Raw genomic sequence first — 25,309 nt, forward strand, 5'->3', positions numbered from 1 at the left:
TTTATTAATTAAAATTTTATTTGGCTATAACTGTGGAACCAATGAAGATGAATATAAGTACCACTTATATCGTTGAAAAGCTCTCAATGAGGGCTTATCACTGCAGTTAAGAAGAAGTTCAAAATCTATTTTTTTTTTTTTGGGGGGGAGGCGCTTTTTTAGACACTTTTGGTTCAGTCGATTGCAGTCAAAAGGGGAGGAGCACACCTAGATGTTACAACAGTCTTAAATCCAAAATTTCAACATCCTACGACTAATCGTTTTTGAGTTACGTGAGATACATACTTGTGAACAGACGTCATGCCGAAATTAGTCAAAATGGATTCAGGGATAGTCAAAATGTATATTTCCGTTGAAATCTGGAAACCGACATTTTTCGCGATCACAATACTTCCTTTACTTCGTACAAGGAAGTAAAAATGGAATCATCTTAATAATACAAAAATATGCTTTGAGTAAAAAAAGAAGAAAAAAAGTTTTTTTGCCTCCATACCTTTACAGGAGTTTGAATAAGACCAAACTGCATCAGAGATTATCTTAGTCACCTAAGGGGCAATAAATTATGTGAAAAAAATTATCTACTTTCAAATAAAATTTTAAGATAAGAGACCTTCCTTATTTCCTTATTTCCCTGCCTCCTTGACTAATTTTGACCAAAATTAAATTGCATCAATCCCCCATATAAGGAAAATCATCATACCAAATTTCATCCAAATCCATCTATCCATTCCGGAGATATTAAAAAAAACAAACAAAACTAGTATACATCCTTCTGAAATTTTTCAATTCTAAAATTATGTTGTTTTGTTAGAGAAACGTTTGTAAAAACTCTGATATGCAAAATTTGACTAGCTTAGCATAATTTTCCTTATACAATATATATAAGTGTATGCACTGATAATATAACTAAGAGATTTAATTTCTTAGCCGCGAAAAGTAAAAAGTTAACAATATACTTTTGTTACATAAAGTGATTCACGAAATGAATCGACGAAGTAAATCATGAAGTGAACCACAAATAATTATTTTTTAAAAAACAATAAAAAAAATCATTTGTTCCGTTAGTTAGCTATACTGTTTACTACATAAGGGAAAGTATGCTATTAGTGACACGTTTTGCATATCACAGATTTTGTAATTTCATGACCTAACAACAAAATACAATGTTATCTTTAAAAGTTTTGTTTAACCTATAGGAAATTTGATTTTGAGTAAAATGGTCTGAGTAAAGTACACAGAAACTAAATACAAATGTAAGAATTTCGAAATTTATAAAAAATAAAGCATATCAGAATATGAGAGATTTTAAAGGTGTTAAACGAAACGGAATTTTCAATATTACAAATTCTTGGATCTCAAGAATTACAATCTGACTTAATCTTATCTTAGGCGCAGATATCAGGGCGAAATCTTTAGCCAGCCGACACTCACTAAAAAGGCGTTTCCCGAACTTTTATTTATATGAACTTACTTCTTTATTTTCACCAGTAGAACAGTCCTGAAAGTTTGTTACATTCTTCGTAAATCACTCTATTTTTTTTTTTTTGTCTTCAGTCATTTGACTGGTTTGATGCAGCTCTTCAAGATTCCCTATCTAGTGCTAGTCGTTTCATTTCAGTATACCCTCTACATCCTACATCCCCAACAATTTGTGGGCTGCCTACACAATTTTTCCCTTCTACCTGTCCTTCCAATATTAAAGCGACTATTCCAGGATGCCTTAGTCTGTCTCTAGTCTTAGTCTTAAGAGGATGTCTTAGTCTGTCAGGAGGCCTATAAGTCTGTCTCTTCTTTTAACTATATTTTTCCAAATGCTTCTTTCTTCATCTATTTGCCGCAATACCTCTTCATTTGTCACTCTATCCACCCGTCTGATTTTTAACATTCTCCTATAGCACCGCATTTCAAAAGCTTCTAATCTTTTCTTCTCAGATACTCCGATCGTTCAAGTCTCACTTCCATATAAAGCGACACTCCAAACATATACTTTTAAAAATCTTTTCCTGACATTTAAATTAATTTTTGATGTAAACAAATTATATTTCTTACTGAAGGCTCGTTTCGTTTGTGCTCTTCGGCATTTTATATCGCTCCTGCTTCGTCCATCTTTAGTAATTCTACTTCCCAAATAACAAAATTCTTCTACCTCCATAATCTTTTCTCCTCCTATTTTCACATTCAGCGGTCCATCTTTGTTATTTCTACTACATTTCATTACTTTTGTTTTCTTCTTGTTTATTTTCACGCGATAGTTCTTGCGTAAGACTTCATCTATGCCGTTCATTGTTTCTTCTAAATCCTTTTTACTCTCAGCTAGAATTACTGTATCATCGGCAAATCGTAGCATCTTTATCTTTTCACCTTGTACTGTTGCTCCGAATATACATATTAAATCACTATATACATATTTGATTTTCCACACGCATTTATGGGCGACAATATTTCTACATTATTCATTTAATTTCATTTTCAGCCTCAATTTTTAAAATCCAGTGTAAAATGAATTGTTCACATAATTTGTATTTTAATAGCTTGGTTAATTTAAATTTCTTACAACCTATTCATTGTGTTACCCTGATGAAACAATTTTCTTTTTCAATACGGGCTGCAGTACAAAAGTAAGGGCCGATGAATTATAGTCATTGGCAACATTGTTTGATTCACGCATGCGCAGTAGCTATAAGTGGTCTGTTTGGGCACGTAACCGCCATCAGTTCATTGTTGTTTGTTTTTTCCTTTGTGTTAAAATGAATGCGGTAATAACAAATCCCACTAGTTGTGAAATTCGATCAGTGATAGATTTTTGAACGCAAGAGGACATAATACTGTTGAAATTCACCGTCAGTTGTATGAAACATACGGGGTGATTTTTTAGTCCTGTTACCCAATTGTTAATGTCTGGTAATTTTTTTCTAAGAAACGGAAATTTTGTTTTGTAACACGAATTTGGTAGCGCTACTCAACCGATATATACACGGCAGTGTTAGTTGATTTTCCTTGAGCTGTATAAACCGGTCGTGTTACGAACAGAATGTCTTTTACCATAGAACAGCGAGTTTTCATTTTTAAACAATATTTTGCTACGGAATCGTACGCGAGTGTAAAAGAATCATTTCAAATTAAATTTGTTGGTGTTCCTCCGCCAGAAAAGATGTCAATTTCTAGGCTAGCAAACCGATTTCGAGAGACAGGTAGTGTTTGCGACAGAAAATGTAGTGGTCGACCAACTCGCTTGACAGATGACGTTTTAGAGAATGTGAAAACAAGATTGCTCAATTCTCTACGGAAAAGTTTACGAAAACTTTCCACGAAAGTTGGTTTGTCATATTCGAGTATTCAGAAAGCTGCTGAAAAATTGAAATTGTATCCGTATCGCGTACGATTAATCCAAGATCTTCAGTCTTCAGATTTAAACAAGCGTTTACAATATCGCCGTTGGTTTAGTATTGCCGTCTCTCGTAAATGATAACGGAATCAAATTTTTAAACACAGTGTTCTTTAGTGATGAAACTTGGATCCATCTCGATGGTAATGTGAACAGTCAAAACTGTCGAATTTGGGCGGTAGAAAATCCTAACGCTTTACAAGACAAATTTTCGCATCCTGAAAAAATTGATGTGTGGTGTGCGATATCTCGCCATCGTATAGTCGGACACATATTCTTCGAACAGACAGTAAATGGTGAAGTATACAGGAATATTGTGCGCCAATTTGTGTCCCTCCTGGAACCTCAAGAACGGTATTGCTGGTTTCAGCAAGACGCCGCTACATGCCACATGTCTCGTGAAACCATGAATTTTCTGCAAGAGTTCTTTGATGATCGAATAATAAGCAAGGGCTTACGGCCTCCAAGGTCCCCAGACTTCACATCTCCTGACTACTTATTGTGAGGCTATATTAAGTCTGAGACCTTCAAAAACAATCCTCACACTATTGATGAACTTAAAGTCAATATTACAGACTTAATCACGAAGAATATTTCCAATGCAACTCTTAAAAAGGTTTCTCCTAATATGCTGAAAAGAATCCGTGCGTGTATAACCTCAAGGCCATATTCTTTAACAATTATGTAAGTAATAGCTTTTTATTAAATCTCTTTTGTAAGTAACAAATACATTTTTTTATACTACCTAAATTTCCCTTTCTTAAATTACATTTAAAATTGGGTGACAGGACTAAAAGATCAGTCTGTATAAGCCTACTGCAATGAGTGAAGGAAAAGTGTGCCCAATGGTATCGTGAGTTTAAGAAAGCCCGTTTAAATGTTCACGAATTGATTTGCATCTCAACGATTCGAGGAAAGTGAAGAGTTTAAAATATCGGTGTAAAATTTGCTTCAATCCCAGGCAGCAGAATTTTACGTATGTTACAGAATATCAAAAGTGTCTGGAACGAAATGGTGATTATATAGAGAAATATATAAATATTTGAAACCATTAATAAATTTATCATTTTTTGAACCGTTTTCATTTTGTTATTGATCGGCCTTACTTTTGAACCACGCCTCGTATAACAACGTTATTTTGACGTGAAACTCTTTTTCGGATTATTTTAATACCAAAAATTTCCAATATGTTGGGATTTAATTATAATAAATGAGTGTGAGCTTACATATAAAAGGTAGCGTATTTCCAGGTATACCTATTTTTATCTGTCTTTAGATTTAATAAATTTTCTGAATAAAAACAATATTGTGGCACATTTTTATTATGTTAAAAAATATAAGTAGAAACACTGAATGAAAAAACAAGAAAGAACAGCCCTACAAAGGATTTTCTTGTAGCCATTTGTAATGTCATTTTTTCCCAAGAATAACATATAACACCTGAATATTCTGCGGTTATACATTCAAGAAATATAATAATAAAAACAAAAAAAACGAAAAATAACAGCTAGATAGGCTTTTGAAATATCTCTCTGTTCATTCTATTATTCCTAAGAGTACAGTATTTTGTTTTTTTTTTTCATTATTTCTTAAAACTCTTTCTTGATGCATTTTTCTTCTGCTTATTATATATTAAGTTTTAATTCGTTCTTTTTCATTCATGTTACTAGAAAATGAAAGACTTTTTTAAATAAAAATAATATTTTTAATTAGTTCTTTAAAGGTTTTCCCTTTTTTTATTATGAAAGATTTTTTCTTTTAAATTAAAAGGTAAATTTTTCTGAAATGATTGTTTTTCATTGTTTGTTATTATTATTGTCATAACTGGATGAACTATTTTGCTAAACTAAAATTTTACCAAATTTTAAATTGAACAATGGCTGCAAAAAAATAACATTTTGTTCAGTGTTTTATTTAAATAAATTTTAGGCGTTTTTAAAAAATTAGATAAATCGATTTAGTTCAGAATTTAGTAAAATAAGAGGACTTTTTACTTAATTTAAATCCTAAATTTAAAATCAGAATTAAAATTTAAACAATTGAAAATATGTTTATAACATTTTAGTTCGTTTATTAAGTTACTTTTAGTTTTTTAAACTATTTTTTATCTAATTTTGAACCACAGTAGTTAGAACTTTATTTCTATTTATCTAGACATGGACTTTACTAATTTACATTAATTAACCAACTCTTGTGTGTAACGAGAAGAGATGAATGGATGTATATCATACATGTACTACAGTTTTTGAGAAATTCTTTTTATTGTTCAGTTAACTTTTGAATAATTCAAACAGGTTATTTGAATATAAATAACAGAATATAGAAATATTAATAAATTGTTATGTCCTTAAAAAAAAAAAATACTTGTACCGACTTTCTACCCTTATACATATGATCCCCTCAAAAAATAAGTAAGTAATATCAGTTAATTTATGATTTATTAAATATATATAAAGTTAAATTAAACATTACCGTGATATTTTTTTTAAGAACATTCTGAAAGCTCAAAATTATCTTTACTGTTTTGTATATATGGAATCAGAGATAAGGCACCAGATTTGTGACAATGAAGTGGAAGGGAGTGTAATAAAAACTCCTTTTCTGCCCCCCCCCCCCCCAAAACCAATCCCTAAAGATTGGGAAGTTAACGCCCCTTTCCAACAGCACAATATCCTTTAATGATTTCATCCCCTTACATTCATTAATCGTCTCTGAACAGCTTCTAACCATAGAAGAAACAGAGCTTCTGCCAGAATTCTCAACAGTTCAAATTACAGAATGTTTCTTTGTTACAATACTCTGTACTCGTTTTTTAAATTAATATTCTTTGTAAGAAAATTTTCAGAGTCAAACAATTAGTTTGAAATAAATATATTTGTATCGTGAAATTTTCATAGAAATAATACAATTAGTTGAAATATATCAGGAAAACAAACCATGGTATGTCACTCTAATGTCATAGAAACAATCATTTGCATTTGCTATTAATCTCTCTCTATACCTGGATTTCTATTTTTTATGAAATTTAAAAATTTCTAGATGGAAGAATCTTTTATATCCTACACAACCAACCAAAACACCAATTACCAAACATTGGATAATTACATATATCAAAAAATATAGAAACCTGGATGATATCAATCAAAAGGATATAAGTGTTAATAACAAAAAAGTAAGTTGTGTTTTTAGTAAGATTTTGTTGTTTTCAGTCAGAAACTGATTAAATAATAATTTTAAAAAAATATTTTAAAAATATTTATATTTTTGTTATTAAGAAGTAAAATGGGAAATTACAACTGTGCAAACTTCAATACATGTACATAATTTTCATCAAATTTGTATCAGAAATACAATCCGTTGTATGTTACTCTAACATCATAGAAACATTCCAATTATTTTCAGTTATCATCCCTCATTGGAATTTTTATTTTTTAAACCAACACCACATCAAAAATTCTTTACTTAAGAACCATTATCTAACTATAATTTTGAGAAGGAAGAAATGCCCAACATAAGAGATGGCTCCAAGAGGCTAGTGATAGAAAACCCTCAAAAAACAGAAAAAAATCAATTAGGAATGTCTCCAATGAACACTTGTAACAAAAGAATCGAAACAATAGATCTGTTAATTCCTCATAATAATGGATATATTCATACAGTGTTCCTTTCTAAGTAAATGTTCCTCCCAAGGATAAATTAGATGAATTCTTACCAAAAAATTAGTTTTAACTGTCTACCAACAAGTAATGTTTACTTTTATATATGTTTTAAAGATCATGATAAATTGTTAATGTTTCCTTACAATTGAATACTATCTCAATCATTGAGGATATCTTAAAACATCTCTGACTACTTACTGTCAGATACTGTTGAGATACTGTTAAGAGTATCTATATTTGAGCATCCCTGTCAAAGGTTTATTTTAAGTGTGTGTGTGTGTGTGTGTGTGTTTATATATATATGTGTGTGTGGGGGGGGGGGGGCGCGCGCACAATGATACATACATACAATATGGAAAATGTAAAACAGTAAATGAATTCAAAAAAGACGAAATGTATTAGCTTAAATGGAAATTAATTTTTCTCCAATTTGCAATGCAAAATTTTTGGACTTAGTGCTTACATCTTCCACGTTCATCGCTTTGTTAATTAGTTAACTTGTGAAGAAAAAAAAGAAAGGAAAGTAAAAATGGGAAAGAATTGTACCAAGCTAATTTCAGTTTGTTAAAAAAAAAAAAAAGAAAAAACTTTTCTTAATCCATTGAATATTACATTACAATAGTATGTATTATAAAGGTTGTAAGAAAAAACAATACGAAAGAGTGTCTTTTCTAAAAGAGCATCACTGTAACTTCTACTAAGTGGACTTTTTTCATTTACTTTTTTTTGTTCCTTTTTAATTCAGAAAAAAGGAAAAGGTATGAAACAATATCTTTTAAAAAAGTTAACTTTAGCTTTTAGTAGCTGCTAAATGACAATTTAAAATACTCGTTCTATTTCTTTTTTTACACAATTCATTAATTTAATACATTAAACAATTGTGGTTAAATTTAAATACCATACTTTATCTTTAAACGTCAAGAAATATTTCTTTTTAAATATACATAATAAATACATAATTTTATGGAGAAAAATCTTTCTGTTTAATGTCATGTAAAGACTAATCTAAACAGAATAAAATTAATGTTCTGGAAAAGTAGAGATAAAATATTCATTACCAGATTTATTTCTATAAAATTATGTGAGAATATATATATGCATTTCATTCATTTGAAACCAGTTAAACATGATTTATAGCCTGGTTCATTACTAAATATGTCAAGGATATGATCCAAAACAGACCAAAAAACAACACTCACCCTATCATTATACTGGATGATTTTTATTTCCCCTGTTTAAAATTGAACTTTCCCTTGTAGATGAATCTGTATTATGCTCTGTTGCACAACAGAAAGAGGTACATTAATTTGTTGCTTTATATTATCTGTCACAGTTTTTCTTTTGGCTGTAATGTATGTAAAGCATTTGAAATAGCATTTACTCCAACCAGAGTTGTTTTCTCTTAGAGAAATAATGTTCATTATCAGTGGCAGCTTGCATATAGGCACTGTGGAATTGCAGCACTCCTTATTTTCACTTTTTATTATCGGTTACATTTAATATAATGAGTCCTTCTTTCTTTATACTCGTACAGTATATAATCCTTCAGCTTAATATCAGTAGCTATCCCCCAATTTATGAAAAAGATACAAAAAACTTTGTATGGAACTGTGCACTTCACAGTTCCAGCAGCGTGATGTTTGACTGTTGTGCGCATGCACACAGAGGAAGCTGCACGTGAGGCTGCAAGAAAGAAAAAACATTGTTGTTCCCATAGTGTTGACTTTGGCGTGCTGGTAGAAGGTAGTTCTTTTTTTACTCCAGATATGTATGGAATATTGCTTGTTCATTCCCTTTTCTAGTTTAGGTGGTGGAAAGAATATGAAAGTGGTTTAGTTGTTTTTTCAGTGATGATCAGAAGAAAGCAAGGGCTCTTTGATTGCCAAATCTGTCAAAAAACAAGCTGGAAGGGTGAAAGAGATGGTAATTAGTAAAAACTAATTATGTATTTGTTTCTGTGTACATAGAAATTTAAATTAAGCACCATTGGACTATAATGTTTTTAAGCAGACATTTTACTAAGTTATTGTCTAATAATATTATCTGTATTGACATTTTATTATTTATTTAGTTAAACCAAATATGGTTTTTAAGCACAACGTGCTTAAAAACTGTGTACCATATTCTTGAATGTGAAAAAGTGTAGAATTAGTTTATTTTCCTGCTTCCAGCTATCTTATTTGAATCATTTTTTTTTTTTTTGGTTCTTTTATTTTACAGAAAACTTTAACCATGGCCTTATAAAGGCCCAGGAAAAAATCTTCTTCTGCAGCACCCCTACTAATTTTAGCTACGAGCCGCCACTGTTCATTATATCCACCTGTAAGTGACAAAATGATATCAGATGTAGGATTAGTATTTCTACAATTCAGTAGGCTTGGTTTGCTGGCATATAAAAATATATTTAGTTGAGTAAAGAAGGTAGTGGGAAATCTCTGTCTGTTACTCTTCAAAATTGCTATCCTTTTTTCCAGAAAACTGATGTCTTATGTCAGGTTGACTACAATGTTTGGTTTTTTTTTTTGTCTTCAGTCATTTGACTGGTTTGATGCAGCTCTCCAAGATTCCCTATCTAGTGCTAGTCGTTTCATTTCAGTATACCCTCTACATCCTACATCCCCAACAATTTGTTTTACATACTCCAAACGTGGCCTGCCTACACAATTTTTCCCTTCTACCTGTCCTTCCAATATTAAAGCGACTATTCCAGGATGCCTTAATATGTGGCCTATAAGTCTGTCTCTTCTTTTAACTATATTTTTCCAAATGCTTCTTTCTTCATCTATTTGCCGCAATACCTCTTCATTTGTCACTTTATCCACCCATCTGATTTTTAACATTCTCCTATAGCACCACATTTCAAAAGCTTCTAATCTTTTCTTCTCAGATACTCCGATCGTCCAAGTTTCACTTCCATATAAAGCGACACTCCAAACATACACTTTCAAAAATCTTTTCCTGACATTTAAATTAATTTTTGATGTAAACAAATTATATTTCTTACTGAAGGCTCGTTTAGCTTGTGCTATTCGGCATTTTATATCGCTCCTGCTTCGTCCATCTTTAGTAATTTTACTTCCCAAATAACAAAATTCTTCTACCTCCATAATCTTTTCTCCTCCTATTTTCACATTCAGCGGTCCATCTTTGTTATTTCTACTACATTTCATTACTTTTGTTTTGTTCTTGTTTATTTTCATGCGAGCGTAGGACTTCATCTATGTCGTTCATTGTTTCTTCTAAATCCTTTTTACTCTCGGCTAGAATTACTATATCATCAGCAAATCATAGCATCTTTATCTTTTCACCTTGTACTGTTACTCCGAATCTAAATTGTTCTTTAACATCATTAACTGCTAGTGCCATGTAAAGATTAAAAAGTAACGGAGATAGGGAACATCCTTGTCGGACTCCCTTTCTTATTAGGGCTTCTTTCTTATGTTCTTCAATTGTTATTGTTGCTGTTTGGTTCCTGTACATGTTAGCAATTGTTCTTCTATCTCTGTATTTGAACCCTAATTTTTTTAAAATGCTGAACATTTTATTCCAGTCTACGTCTAATGTTTGGTTATGGCATCTATTCAAATATAAATAAATATATATTTATTTTTATTCAACCAGTTTTTCCAGTACTGCCAGATCTACATGCGCATGTGCGTGTGTGTGTGTATGTGTATGTATGTGTGTAGGCAAATGAAATTACTGCTACCGGCTTGCCAGGTCTGCAGCTGCAAATGTAAATGTATTGGTAAACATGTAGTCCCAAATGGACTCAGGTCAATCACTCCTGAGACATGTGGTTAATTAAAATCCAATCACCAAAGAACACCGGTATCTACAGTCTAGTATTCAAATCCATATAAAAAAACTGACTTTATAAGGACTTGAACTTTAGAACTCTCAACTGAAAATCAGCTAGCTAATTTTATCCTATCTAATTTTACCTATGACGACTTTAACCATTAAACTAACCCACCAGGTTATTATAAATATATATATATATATATATATATATATATATATATATATATATAATAAATGTATACAAATTTTTTTTTTTTACAAATTTTATTATAATTTAATTATGCAAAATTTATCATTTAAGTTTTGCTTTCATGAATATCCTTTTTCATATCATTTCATTTCATATAAATGCATAAGAAAATTAGCAATAACTATGTAAAAATTTGTTCTCTTAATTAAAAAAAAATGAACAAATTTTAAAGAAACTTACTGGATGAAGTATCTCAACAATTTAGAAAAATCTTTTTACTTTACATTTACATTTACTGATTTCTATTGACGCCACTGTTTCTCCATACCAGTATCATTTCAGATGATCATGAAGATTTTCTAATTTTTAATCTCTGATCTGAAATGGCCCCAATTACTTCATTCAGATATATACTGTTACCCTCCCCCAGGAGGACCTCTATGTTTTCTTCATGCTGGAACACATATCAAAATTTTATGTGGCAAATTTGCATTTTCCTTTGTTCACATGTCCAAATTAAACCTGTTGTTACTACATTGTATACTAGTAATATGTAATATATCTAATATTGTAGTATCTAGTATATCTGAAGCTTTTCTCATACCTTGCCATATCACATCATTCTGTACATAATCCAATCTTGTTCTTTGTAAGTTCCTACATAAAAATTCCATTTCTCTTGAGCCAAAACTCTTGATTTATTCTTTAATGGAATTAGTATTTTAATAACTATTCAGAGGACATAATTTTTATTAATCTATTCATATAGGTTTTTTATTTGGCTTTAACAAATGAAATTAACTGTATTGCATTAGATTTAAATTCTAAAAAAAGTCTTATAGCTCTGCTGTAGATTTCTGTACACTCTTTTCTAAAACACAGATAAAATTAATGCAAAAGATAATATGCTTAATATGATTAAACAAACAATTTAAATTGTTAAGATAATAATCAAAGGAACCAGGTGGTAGCTGATGGGAAAAAATGTTATGAAAATAGTTAAATAGTTCAAAAAATTTATTGAACTTTAATTTTACTTCATAGGTATTTTTTTTTTTCAGTATTACTATACACAAATGATAAATTAAAGAATATCTAATAATTACATCATAGCTCTTCCAAGATGTAATTAGACTGATTAATCTGACTGATCAGATTAAAATTGAAAAGGTTCATGGTTATTTGAGTATTTACTCAAATCACTAGTGTTACGTCATTACAATCTTCAGCATCCCAAAATAGGGTGATCTGAATCTGAGTAAAAATAATTATTATTCTACTATAAATTGAATTTACAGACAATATGAAGCTCTATAATACCATGCTTTTTTCTATCTTTAGGAAGATATGCAAATTAATTAAGCCCTGAACATCTGTACCTGCATCTTTTTCTGAAAAATGATCCTGTATAACATTTGTTATCGCAGAATTTACATTTATTCTTGAAATACCTTTAAATTAAAATCCTACAAAGTTGTTAAAATTATAATAATAATTTTTGGCTACCTTGGGAACATTTTTCAACTTGTAAACCTATTGATATCAATATGTTCCTACCTGATAATTTTATTCCTAAAAGAAAAATATATATTGATACCTGAAGTAGCAATGAATGATGTTCTTCATTTCCAAGAACTAATATTCTAAGAGAAAATTCTTTTTTAAATGTAATTTGTGTTGTATATGATTAATCCTTCACATAATTTGTTGAATACACAATAACCATTCAAAGTCATTTATTTGTAATTATGTCTCCTCTTTCTTCTCAGTAAATAAATATATTTTATTAATTATAATACAAAAAGGGCCTGTAATATGTTTTGATAATGGATATAATTCATTACAGCTGCAATGCATGTAAAGGTACCTGAAGATCAAAAAATGGTGTCATAGTTTCTATACCTGAAAATAATGATTCACTATATATAGTCAGTCCACGTGGTGAACTGAGTAAAGGTCATTTCCATTTTAGTGGATTTAACATACTAACTTGCAATGACATAGTCAGTTCAGTGCAGAAGGTAAAAACTATTATGAATACCAGAAATAGTAATGAATGATCTTCATTTTCAAGAATTAAAATTCTAACAGAGCTTGGTGGTTAGTAGTTAGTTGTTAGTAATTTTTAGATGATGGTTAGCATTAGTGATAGTGGTTTGTGGTTATTAGTTAATAGTAGTAGTAGTAAGTGGTTAGTAGTTAGTTTTTAGTGGGTACTGGTTGGTGATTAGAGATTAATGGTTATTGATAAGTAGTTAATATTTAATGGTTTGTTATTGGTAATTGGTGCTTAGTATTAGTGATTAGTAGTGAATGAAAGAAACAGCTTTTCACTTCCACAGGTTCTCATGGTTCTTAAGAATAGTTATGCCAATTTCTGATTATCACAATTTTTAATTCAGGTTACAAGATAAGAGGTCTATCTACAACAGATTACATGGCTTAAAATTTCAAAGAGAAAAAGCTTTTCTAATGAATAAAGATAACTAACACGACCAAGGAGATAAATACAGTTCAGCTGGTTAAAGTATGAATGGACTGTCCCCTATGATGGGTGCCATTCCTTCTGGATTACAAGTGATAGATTAGAAAGTGAGTCTTTGCTATACTTAAAAGAAAGGATATCCAAATTTGATTTCTTTCATGTTGAAAGTATGAAAATAATTAGAAGTTTTATAATGCATTTTGTATTTTCTTGTTATTGTATTCTAGATAACTTACCTTTCTTTTTCCTGTTTAGCCTTCGGTAACTACCGTTTAGATAATTCTTCTTCAGAGGATGAATGAGGATGATATGTATGAGTGTAAATGAAGTGTAGTCTTGTACATTCTGAGTTCGACCTCTCGACTTCCAAAACAGCTGATTTGGGAAGACGCGTTCACCACTAGACCAACCCGGTGGGCATAGATAACTTACCTGTTTGTCCTAAAACTAATATCTAGCATTAATACTAACTTAAGCAAATAGGAAATCACCTTCCCATTTACCGGTTGAAGAAGAAATACCATTTTCTTGAAAAATACAACTCTCTTTGAGAATCTATTTATTAATTTGCTACATTAAAACATTACTTTCTAAACTACTACATAATTTTGAAATATGCATATAAAAATTAGAATTAAGCATTAGAAGTTAGTTATGCAGCCTGTTAAAACCAAAAGTCCAAGACTTGTACTGGCATAAGAGAGTTAGTATTACACATATATATATAATAATAATAATAAGTTAACTTCAACAAAAAAAAAACAAAAATAAAGTTAATCCTACAATTAAAATAAATGAAAATTATTATAATGATATTAATCAGAATTATAGTTGATCATAATCATAATAAATTATTATAATAACCAATTGCTGTTCAAGACCTAAAAAATCAATTTTCAGAAAAAATATTAAATTATTAATTCATCAAATAACTCAGATTTCTTAAAATTTTTATTCAGATACATTCCCTTAGATTTTTACTACATTTAATAAGCAATCTACCCCTCCCCCTTAATAAGGCAATATCACAGTGTCTTCCTAAAAAGATGTGATATCCTGAATTTCAGGATATATTATAATTACTTACCATTCTTTTTCTACAATTTTGAGTTATAAAACATTTTGTATTTTTATAAATAGCAGTAAGGATTTTTCATACAGTGAATCAATTCATGATACACTAAAATTATTATTTTAAAATTGTATAAAAGTAAAAATATATTAATGTAACTAATACTATCTTAAAATAGATAATGATAAAGAATGAGAAATTATAAAAATAAAATTAGTTTAAAAGCAGAAACAAAGAAAAAAAAATCAATAACTCATTGAGAATTGGAAGAAAAATAAATACTAAATAAACTAATTAATAACAAATTTGAAGTGATGAAACTTTTTCTTTTTCCTAGAATTAACATTAAAATAATTACAAAGAAAAACTTTGCTAAATAGTTATTGAAATAAATTTGTAAATAGAAAACACTCAAAATCATATATGGAAAATATTCAATTTTTTTTTTTAATAAAAATCTAAGAGAGCAGTTTTATTTCATATTTTTGTTTATTTTTTAAAGTAATTGTTGATACTTTATATTTTCTATTTAGAAATAAAAAAATCGGTTAATTAATGAGGCTTTAATTGTACATAAGGCTATTAAATCTTGGATAATAAGAATCATCTTAGAAAACTATAAATAAAAAAGAGGAAATAAATAATAAGATCCAGATTTTCATCAATCTTTAATAAACTATTTTTAGATACAGACTGAAAGAATAAATGGTACATTTTTTTAAAGTTATTCAACTAATCTCAATGCTTAATATTGTCCTGGAACAATGTTCCAGAACATGTAAAATAAATACATGTATTTTTAAAATATTTTACAAATAGTGTTATTTATTACCCCATATGTACATTTCAGAAGTGAAATTCTTCAAAATATTTTTATTTTTTTTTTTTTGTAGGCATTAAAATAACATCTACCATTTTGGTATTTACTCATTTTTGTATAGTTGGTGAGAAAAATTATTTTTTTTTTTGGTTGATTGAAAAAAAAATATTTTATATCTATTTCCTAAAACTCAGTGGAACCTTGTGGCATTCAAAGCCACTAACATCACAATTCATTATTCCCTCTTATCTATAGACAATCAAGAAATAAACATAATTGTGTTTAACAGAAAATAATTTGTTAACAGAATGAAAAACATAGCATTTTTGAATATAAAAATTAATGATTCACTTTCAACTTAATGTAATTTTATCTTCAAAAAACCTTCCAAAGCTATGTTTTTATTAATAAATTTGATTCTAAAATAAAATAATTGTTTTTTTTAGAATATTAATTATTACATCCTGCTGCTATAGTGCATTTTTATTTTCAAGACTGATTGTGTAATTAAAAAACATCTATCACATTGTACTTTCTTAAAACATGTTCATGTCAATAGTTGTACAAGTTAACATATTTTGATTTCTTGTCAAATAAAGTTGGTACATTTACTCCTAATAAAATTTATGTACTTGAGGTAGTATATGATAATAAAGGGCTAGTCTTGTTTGAAAGAGGTATAATCTGCATGTGCCAGCTGGTTTAATCAAATTGGTGGAATGCTACATGAATAATTCACATCAGAATATCAGCCTCAGTTATTTCGTTACAGAGAGCCCACTTTGGCATGTTGTTTTCACAAAGACCAAACTCAGCGTATCACAATATATTGTTTAGAGAACTAGAATAAAATGAATATAATTATTGTTCAGAATCTACATTTCTTTTATAAAATAAAATAATAACCTCATCATTATTTTAAATATAAAAAATCACCAATCACGGTAGACAAAACTAAATGCTCAAAATGCGATGTTTAATTTTAATTTATTCACTTAGGTCAGTTGTATTATATCTGATTTTAGACAGGTTTTTCAGTAACAGGTTTCCAGTTAAAACTGGAAATAACTGGTTCAACCCAAGTTGGAACTACTTATTTCCAATTTTGCAGTTATTTCATAATTTTACTGGTTACATCTAGTTTTACTCTTGTATTAACTTGTTATATCCTGGATTGAACCAGTTAATTCTGGCTGCACACTTATTTTGGTTTTAACAATTTTTTTCTGGATTATTTCTGATTTTAGACACTTATTTTGTTTTTAATCAGTTAGGTCTAGTTTGAATATATTTTAAACTGAAACGGTTTCAGGCATTACATCAGATTTTATATAATTTTATATGGCTAGTTCTACTTTTTTCAGCTTTTAGCAAGTAACTTTCAGATTTTAAGCCGGTTTGATATGATTTGCTCCAAGTATTTCCAGTTTTAGAACTGGAAATACTTGGAATTTTTGTGTTAACGAATTAGATATAGTTGAGTAGGTTTTAACCTATTAATATCCAAGTCAAAACAGTTATTTCCAGAGTTAGAAAATGTTTTCAATAAATATATATATATATATATATATATTCTGAATTTGTTCTCCCATTTATATTCGATTTGAGCCATTAATTTTTGGACATTTATTACAATACAACCAATTACATCAGGTTTGTACGGATTATTCCAATTTTTAGAGCCATTTAGGTTTTAGCCTAAATGGCTTAGGCTTTTTTTATTTTTATCTTTACTATTTTTGGGCCAGACCTACTTTTTTTATGAACTCAGCTGCAAAGAAATAACAGGGGACTTCATTCCTATACTTCTTCTGCCATCTTTGTTCTTGTAGTTGACACCAATATCTTAGACATTGTCTATTAAACCCATTGTTCAGCAGCTTAGTCCCCGTGATGTTGTCCAGGGTTTCATGCCAAATTTTCTCAGACATCCTTCTTGTGCTGGAAGAATCTGTCACATTCAAAAACTGTGTGTTCTGCAGCGTCCTCCTTTCTGTAATAATCACACTAAGTGGAGGGTCTCAGCCCCACAAACACAGGTACACTTTGAAGTAACTGTGGCCAGTAAGGAACTGGGCGAACTCATAACCCAGTTCCCATATTTGCAGTCCATTCTGCAGGTTCAGGATCAGTCTACGAGTTCATCTTCCCTTCATCCACTGGTCCCATCTCTCCTGTCACCTACAATCAAGTGATGCCTCCTCCTCCTCCTTCTCTGCCTCACCACCAAGGAAGGCCTCATTCACATTACTTACTCCCTGCAATATTATCTCCCTCTTACAATTAGGTTCAGGGGTTAGCCACTTCACAGGCTGAATTTCCCAAGATGGTACTCTAGCCACAGCATACCTGAAGGAAGACAGGCCTATTCTCTTGGTATAAAATTGCCCAGGGTCTTCCTTTTTCTAGCACAATCAAGCTGGTGCTTCACACAACAATTTTGAGAGTACCACCTGTGACAAAACCCTCCATTTTGGTGTAATTGTTATCACCAATGTTGATCACTACCTGATCAAAGGTGGGTGCTATTTTTTCGGCCTTCTAAAGCACCTCAGTCAAGTGCCTTAGGAGGCATTTTTGTCTACCCATACCCCTAGGTACTTCACTGCAGTAGAAGGGTGGATGACCATGTCTCCAACCCAACATGAAGTCAAGGTGAGCTACCTGAAACCACAACCACTAGGGTCTACTAAGGCGGGTTTGGTCAAGATTGAACCATTTTTAAATCTGTTTTAAACTTAGTTTTTGCAGATTTAACACATTTTTCTTTCTTGTGAGAATTTAAACTGCTGTATATTTGGTTTGAATTGGTTGTATCTACTTATAGATAGTTACTTTATTTTATTTGTAAAGTCAGGTTTGAGCAGGTTTTAACTGGTTATTTTGTGAATTTAGCAGTTATTTTTATTTTATTTATTTTTTTTTTTTTTTTTTAACTCGTTACATCTAGTTTTAATGGTTGTCATCCTTTATATATAACTTTAACCTGTTACTTTTTGTTCTGGATTTATAATTTGATTCTAAAAAGTCGTTTCAATTGTTATCTACAGATTAAATTGCTATAATCAATTTCAACTTTGTTCCTGGTTTTATGGTTTTTATTTTGTAACAACTAGTATCCCGTTTATCAGTTATTAAACACTTAGAATCCAAATTTGAAATAATCATGAGACAAACAATCAACTGGAATTGAAATCGAGACAAAAGTATGAATTTGAATTATTAACAATAATTATAAGAGTAGTTCAAACAAAAAACTATTGTTTTTAACTAAAGTTAAAGAATAGTTTATCTTTAGTCTGTAGAAATGCAATCATCTTTTTGACATGCTATTTAAGAAGGAAAAGCATCTGTAATGCTACAAAGTAATATTGAGTTTGAAATTTTCACTTTATCTGGCAGCAAAAAAAAATAAAACATAAATAAATAAATATATAAAGCAGGAAACTAAGATGAGCCAATTTCCTTTGAGAAACTGTTTCTTTAAAACATTTTATAAAGAAGTGCTTCCTAGACACTGGTTATTTTTTAATGCCATGAAACTAACTGGCTTCAATTTCTTTACAAATTTTCTGAAAACTGTAAAGAACTGAAAAGAAACCTTAGATAAAGAATGTTTTGACAAAGTACCAGAATAATATCAAGCTTATGGTTTATTTTTGTCATAAAAGATTGTTTTCAAAATGTGACTAATTTGTGTACTTTCCATTTTTATGATATTTTTTCTGGTACAATAATTATCTAACATAGTTACAACTGCTAAAAATTTGTTGGATACTTATGAAAAATGTATAAGTAAACAGATAGGTAGAAAGACTATGCACAAAAATAATCTTTACCTATCTCTTTTTTGTCAAATTAAGTACTTGAAAATATTAAATACTATTGGCACTAAAAAAACGTAAATGTATTTGTCAAAACAAGTTGATGAGTTCTGGGAAACATCATGTATTATTTATTATCTCCGTATTACATAAAAGAGGTTTATTATTACAAAAAATTCCTATTCAGAATAAAAGTAACATATATAATTGCATTTTAAGAGGAAAAAAGACATTTCATTAGCAAAAGCAATATGTGTAATAAAATATATTACGATACCTAACAAATTTTTCAAAGAGACTTCTAATACAATAAAATATATTCAGCAATACAACCTTTCCAAAGAAAAGGATTACACTTTACTAAACAGAATTATTTAGCAGTGTGTAGGTAGCCAGCATAGTTTAAATTGTATGTCCATAAACCACATATTGTATTACATTTTGCAAACAACCACTATAGGAGTGCTGTAAACGACTCTTTTAAAGAAAAAAATATAATTTTTAATCAGTATACAATTAACTGTACTAGAATACGGCTGGCCTACATATATATAGCAGTAGTTAACAGCAGAAGCTTAAAGGCTTAATGCATCAGTAATGCTCATACTACCAGCCATGGGGAATTTTTTGATATCAACACTGCTAGTTACCATATTCTACCATCCATTTAACTGTTAGCTATTGTAAATGCAGCTTGTTTCCTATAATTAATGAAATTAGTTACATTACCATTTAAAAAGTTCTGCTAGAGAACTACAACACCATTATTTTTTGATGAATTATTGGTTTCAATTTTTTTTATTGTGACTGTGTCTTACCCAGTCTTCTTATAACAAAGATTTCTCAACTTTTATTTATACTTACATTACTTTCTGATCTGAAGTCCATCCACTGAAATTTCTGTAATAAAGGTTTTTCTATGAAAATATATTTTCTTTGTTGTGCTTGGTAACGTAACATTTTACTAGCAATACGTAGTATTAGTTCACTTAATTATTCTGTTTTAACCTAGATTCAATTAAGGATCAAAAGTATAATCTTACATTTTTCAAAAGTATGACTTCCATCTTATAAGTCATGTTTTTACTTCATTGGTTTTCATCATATTATTTAACTCTGGGGAAATGAAATTGATGTGAAATAAAATTATATTTTTATTTTTTTTAACCGGTCTACATTATTGCTTTATTTATGTAATATTTGGTGCTAGATTACAAAATGGGTTTTGACACAAACGTTTTTATAGAATATGACTACAGAGTAAGATGGTATGCGAATATTCCAGTAATTAATAATAAAGGCAAAAGAAAAATTTTATTATGAAAACTATTGTACTTTGGTCTTAATTATTTACAATTACAGTAACACTTCACAGCTTATCTAATAGTGAATGCTGGTGTTCTTTGGTAGTCGGGTTTCAATTAACCATACATCTTAGGAATGGTCAACCTGAGACTGTACAAGACCACAATTTATTTACATTCATACATATATCATCCTCTGATTTATTAATAGCTTACAGTGGTTTCAGAGGCTAAATAGAAAGGAGAGAGCTTATATAACAATCACTGTTTCTTTATTCCTCTTACATGAAATAATTTTTTATATAATCTTAAATACTGCAGATATAAATGTATTTTTTTAAAAAGGAACTGAGTTTTGATTACAGTACTGCTTGATCTTTCATGCAAAAATTTATAGAATTAATGTTTATATCACCTTTAAAAAATATAGTATAAAAATTACTGCAATGTTTATTAGTTGTATATCTGTAATAAATAACTTTTCAATGGAATTTTGTTGGAGGACATTCAACATTGGAAATACATTAATAGCAATAAAAAATGACTCCAGGATTTTGTGAGAAACTTGGGCAAATGTTATTTTTAACTGACAGCCAATGAAACTTTTATACTGCCATCTGAATACTATTTTTTACAGTTTAAACTTGTGTTACTAATCCTTTCTTAAATGTATATCTGTTTTCCTATGTTGTAACACATTTTTTTTTTAATTAGTAAAAATCTATTAAAATATAAATGCAATAAAAGTACATATTCATATAATAATATGTAATATACATCCATTTATCATTGCAGTTAATTTCCAGATTAACTCAATCCAAAAATAAACCTTCCCAAGTGTTTGGACAGCAGCACTCTCACCTTATCATCTTCACATGCAAGAAGCAGACCTATTATCAACAACCCCCTGTCATATCATATACTCATTATCTATTCTATTATTTTTATTTTATCATTGATCTGTATTTTATCCTGTAATAACAATCAACATATTTTTCTTCAAATTTAAAGACCACAATTTTTAAATACATATTTTTTTATTAGTGTATACAGAAAATTACTTCTTGAAAAATTACAGAACACGATTCATTTTTTTTTTACAATACAAATATTAGTTTCATTTTCCTTATACTGTCATAAATATTTTTTATGTGTTAAAGTTATGAACCTCCCTTATATAATAAGAGAAATATTTTTAAGACTTTTTGTTATAATGACTATTTTATTACAAGAAAATAGGATGCTTTTAAATTACCGTAAAGTTATTTTATATTCAAACTATATAAACAAATAGACCCAACCCTATCATGCTATGTCTTTAACAGCTGTTATAATTCTATAACATCATATTAAACATTTTACTAGCTGCAAGTTATGTCATATTTAAAAAATGTCACGTATAAAATATTTAATGTACAAACAAAAATTTATTTTTAAACAATCATAGTTCTTTCCATTTAAAAAAATTTTACAAATAATTAAATACAATAAAAAAACGATTAATTATAAAAAAATTGAATAAACATTAGCATGAATAAAAAAACTTCAGCTGTTTACACAGCACAACAATAAATATTTCATTATGAAATTTAATAGGTGTGTATATATATTATATATATGTACCTTTAAAACATGTCCTGCATTTAAAATGCCCAGCAAAAACTGCTGAAGATAAATTAATGAAAATTTGTACACATGTTCTTATGATGTAAATGCACACTATGAAAGGATTTTTTTAAATTCAGAGTTTAAAGGGTTAAAAGGAGTAACAATGAATTTACTTTTTTTTAATTTCTCAGTAACAAATAAAGATATCAACTTGATTTTTGGTGCATCTAACTTTCATGTGAATACCTAAAAACTAATTTCTAGATTTTTTGAAATTCTGAGTTTATAGAGGGTTAAAATGGATTTTGTTTTTTTTTTTTAACCTGGCTGTTTTTAATTTGTTGGTAACAAATTGATATAAAATTGATTTTTGGTGTGTGTAATTTTCATGCAAACATCTAAAAACCAATTTCCACATTTTTCAAAATTCAACCTTGGAAAGGGTGAAGAAAGGTACAAAAAATTTAGACAATGTTTGCAGTTTCCCCATTTCAGACTATACAAAGTGATATATTCACTAGATTGGGACTTGCAAATACTTTTAAGATAAAATATTTAAAAACCATTTTTGGGTTTTTTGAATTTTTATTTTTTAAGGGGTGCAACAGTGTACAGCATCACACATCAACCAATACAGCAGCCACTGTTACTGTATATATGATGCGACTGGCTGCATCTGCCTCCAGTTATTTGACTAAAAAAAAAAAAATTAGAAAAAAGTAGTAGTTGCTTCCTAGTGCTGTTTGTTGGGTAATGAAAAGAATTGTGCAAAATACATTTACCTGTACCAGTTATAACTAATATTTTTAAGATTGAGACTTACCGTTTTGAAACCCACATTCTTATATAACTCGAAGTTAAGACCCGTACTGACCAATCTGTTGCTGTGAAGAAATTACAATATACTGATGATAGTTTTATAAATTGAACTGGCTTTAATTTTTATCTACTTATTATTCTCACAAGCATGAGTAAAATTAATACATGGGGGTAGACCATCTCATTGAAAACTGCAAAAACAGGCAATTGGATTTTGTAATCAATGCTGTAATTCCAAGAGCTACCTTCCAACATACCTATTGCATTCAAAGATTGACACTATTACCACAAAACTCACATTTTTTTACAATGTCTTTAATCAGTATTTTTTACTTTTTTTTTTAATTTTTTTAAAACTTTTTAATCAACATATTTTTAGCATTGAATTTTCTAGTAATGTTTATTTATAGTATCTTAATTTATATTTTCTTTAAAACAAATTTTTCAAGTATAAAATAAAGTAAAAAAGAATAATTTTCAATTTATTTATTTAGCTATTTATTCAGTTAGACCAGAGCAAAAATTTTGCAGTTAAGCCAGAACAATCAGTTTCATAAATTCAGGGCAAAATGATTCATAAGATTTGTATCAATCTACATAACTTGGAAATTTCAACCTAGTTACAAATAACACGTTATTAATAGCATCTAAAAACCACCTTTTCTCCATATATTTATACAACAAAAGGGAGGAACAAATATTTTCTAACCTATAACATTTTGGAAATTTAAAGAACTTCCTAAAACAATTTACAACATTTTGGAGCATTGTAGATCATTCTCAGATATTCCTTAACATTAGTGTATTTTGGAACCAAAGAAGGAAAGAAGAAAAACATTTACAGGCAAGCATTGTATTATTGCTTTATTTATTTGAATGTGTATTGTCAATTTGTACTTATCTGTACAACTGCATTAATTAGATGTATATTGTACATTTGTCTCTGTGTACAACTTATAGCTGTCTATAGCAATCTTTCTTTATGCTCATGGCAGGATTAATTAAATTCAACATATTTGTGTAGTTGCATAAGTTATTTATACATATTATATTTGTGTAGTTGCGTTAGATATTGTACTCTATATCGTTTGAAAATTTAAACGATCTATCTTCAAACTCCTCACATTTTCAATCAAACCATACTTTGTAGAGTATTAAACAGGCTATATTAGAAAGGTTAAATTCAACAAGAAGAAATGCAAAGGAGATTTAGGTTTGTTCTAGAAAGTTAGTGACAACTTTTGTAAAAAAATAATGGATGGGTCTATGAAGTAATTATGACCCTGAGAAAGCCAGTTATATAACCTGGTTATTTATAAAAATTAATAGTTTCTACAATTTTTAGAACTTTTGCAAAGTTAGAATTCACTAAATGAGCCCACTGGGCTGGTCATCATCACAAATCAGCTGATTTCAAAGTCGAGAATTCTACAGTTCAAATCCTAGTAAAGGCAGATATCTTTACTAGGATTTTACTTTTATACAGATTTAAATACTAGACCGTGGATATGGGTGTTCTTTGGTGGTTAGGTTTCAATTAGCTGCACATCTCAGGAATAGTCGACGTGAGACTGTACAAGACTTGATATACATTCAAACATGACCTATGAAGTAATACCTTATGGTGGTTCTGGGGGCTCAACAGAAAAAGAGATTACACTAAATGAAATATTTCACAAGAAACTATAATGAATATTTTTTTCTGATAAATTTTATCCTTAAAATATTTACTAAATCACTTCTATTTTTTTATTTTAAAACACTGCTCTTAACAAGATTTTGCTAAAGTTCCCTTCTTGACTCATCCAAGCAAAAGCTGGGGCATATATACACATTTTATATATATATATGTGTGTGTGTGTGTGTGTGTTTTCAAAATGAAATATATAGCTAAAAAACCTTCTCAGTTAAGCAAAGAAATATTTTGAACATTTGGTTGCAATTAATCAGGTATTTTTTTTTGTTTATCCCAAACAAACAAAAACCCTCTTCCTCTTTATATAATAGTACAGATTTTAGACAAGTAACAATGTTAAATATATAACTCATTTATGTCCTTGTTTTAATTTTACAATTTAATTCCAAAAACAAATTTTTGTTTCAGCATTTTTATATATTTCCATAAAGAATTAAACAAAAATTCAGGAAATTGTTTTAAAATATGTAACACTACTAGCTTATATAAAAAAATAGTTGAAACTTAACATCCAATTAAATCTTAATAAAATTCAATTGTCCTGCTAAACAGAACTTCACTGATGCCAGTTTTAGGGTTAGTAAAATAGACTTGACAATGTCAGGGATAAGATCAGGAAAAACTGAAAAGGAAACAGGAGATA

The 25,309-nt window shown here is 29.2% G+C and overlaps 1 long non-coding RNA gene across 1 annotated transcript in view; it reads left to right on the forward strand.

Moving 5' to 3' along the window:
* Positions 1-25,309, forward strand: part of LOC142330594 (uncharacterized) — a 139,040-nt gene that overhangs the window by 101,985 nt on the left and 11,746 nt on the right. The window lies entirely within an intron of this gene.

This window comes from Lycorma delicatula, chromosome 9 (genome assembly GCF_047948215.1).
Source record: "Lycorma delicatula isolate Av1 chromosome 9, ASM4794821v1, whole genome shotgun sequence".
Lineage (NCBI taxonomy): Eukaryota > Metazoa > Arthropoda > Insecta > Hemiptera > Fulgoridae > Lycorma > Lycorma delicatula.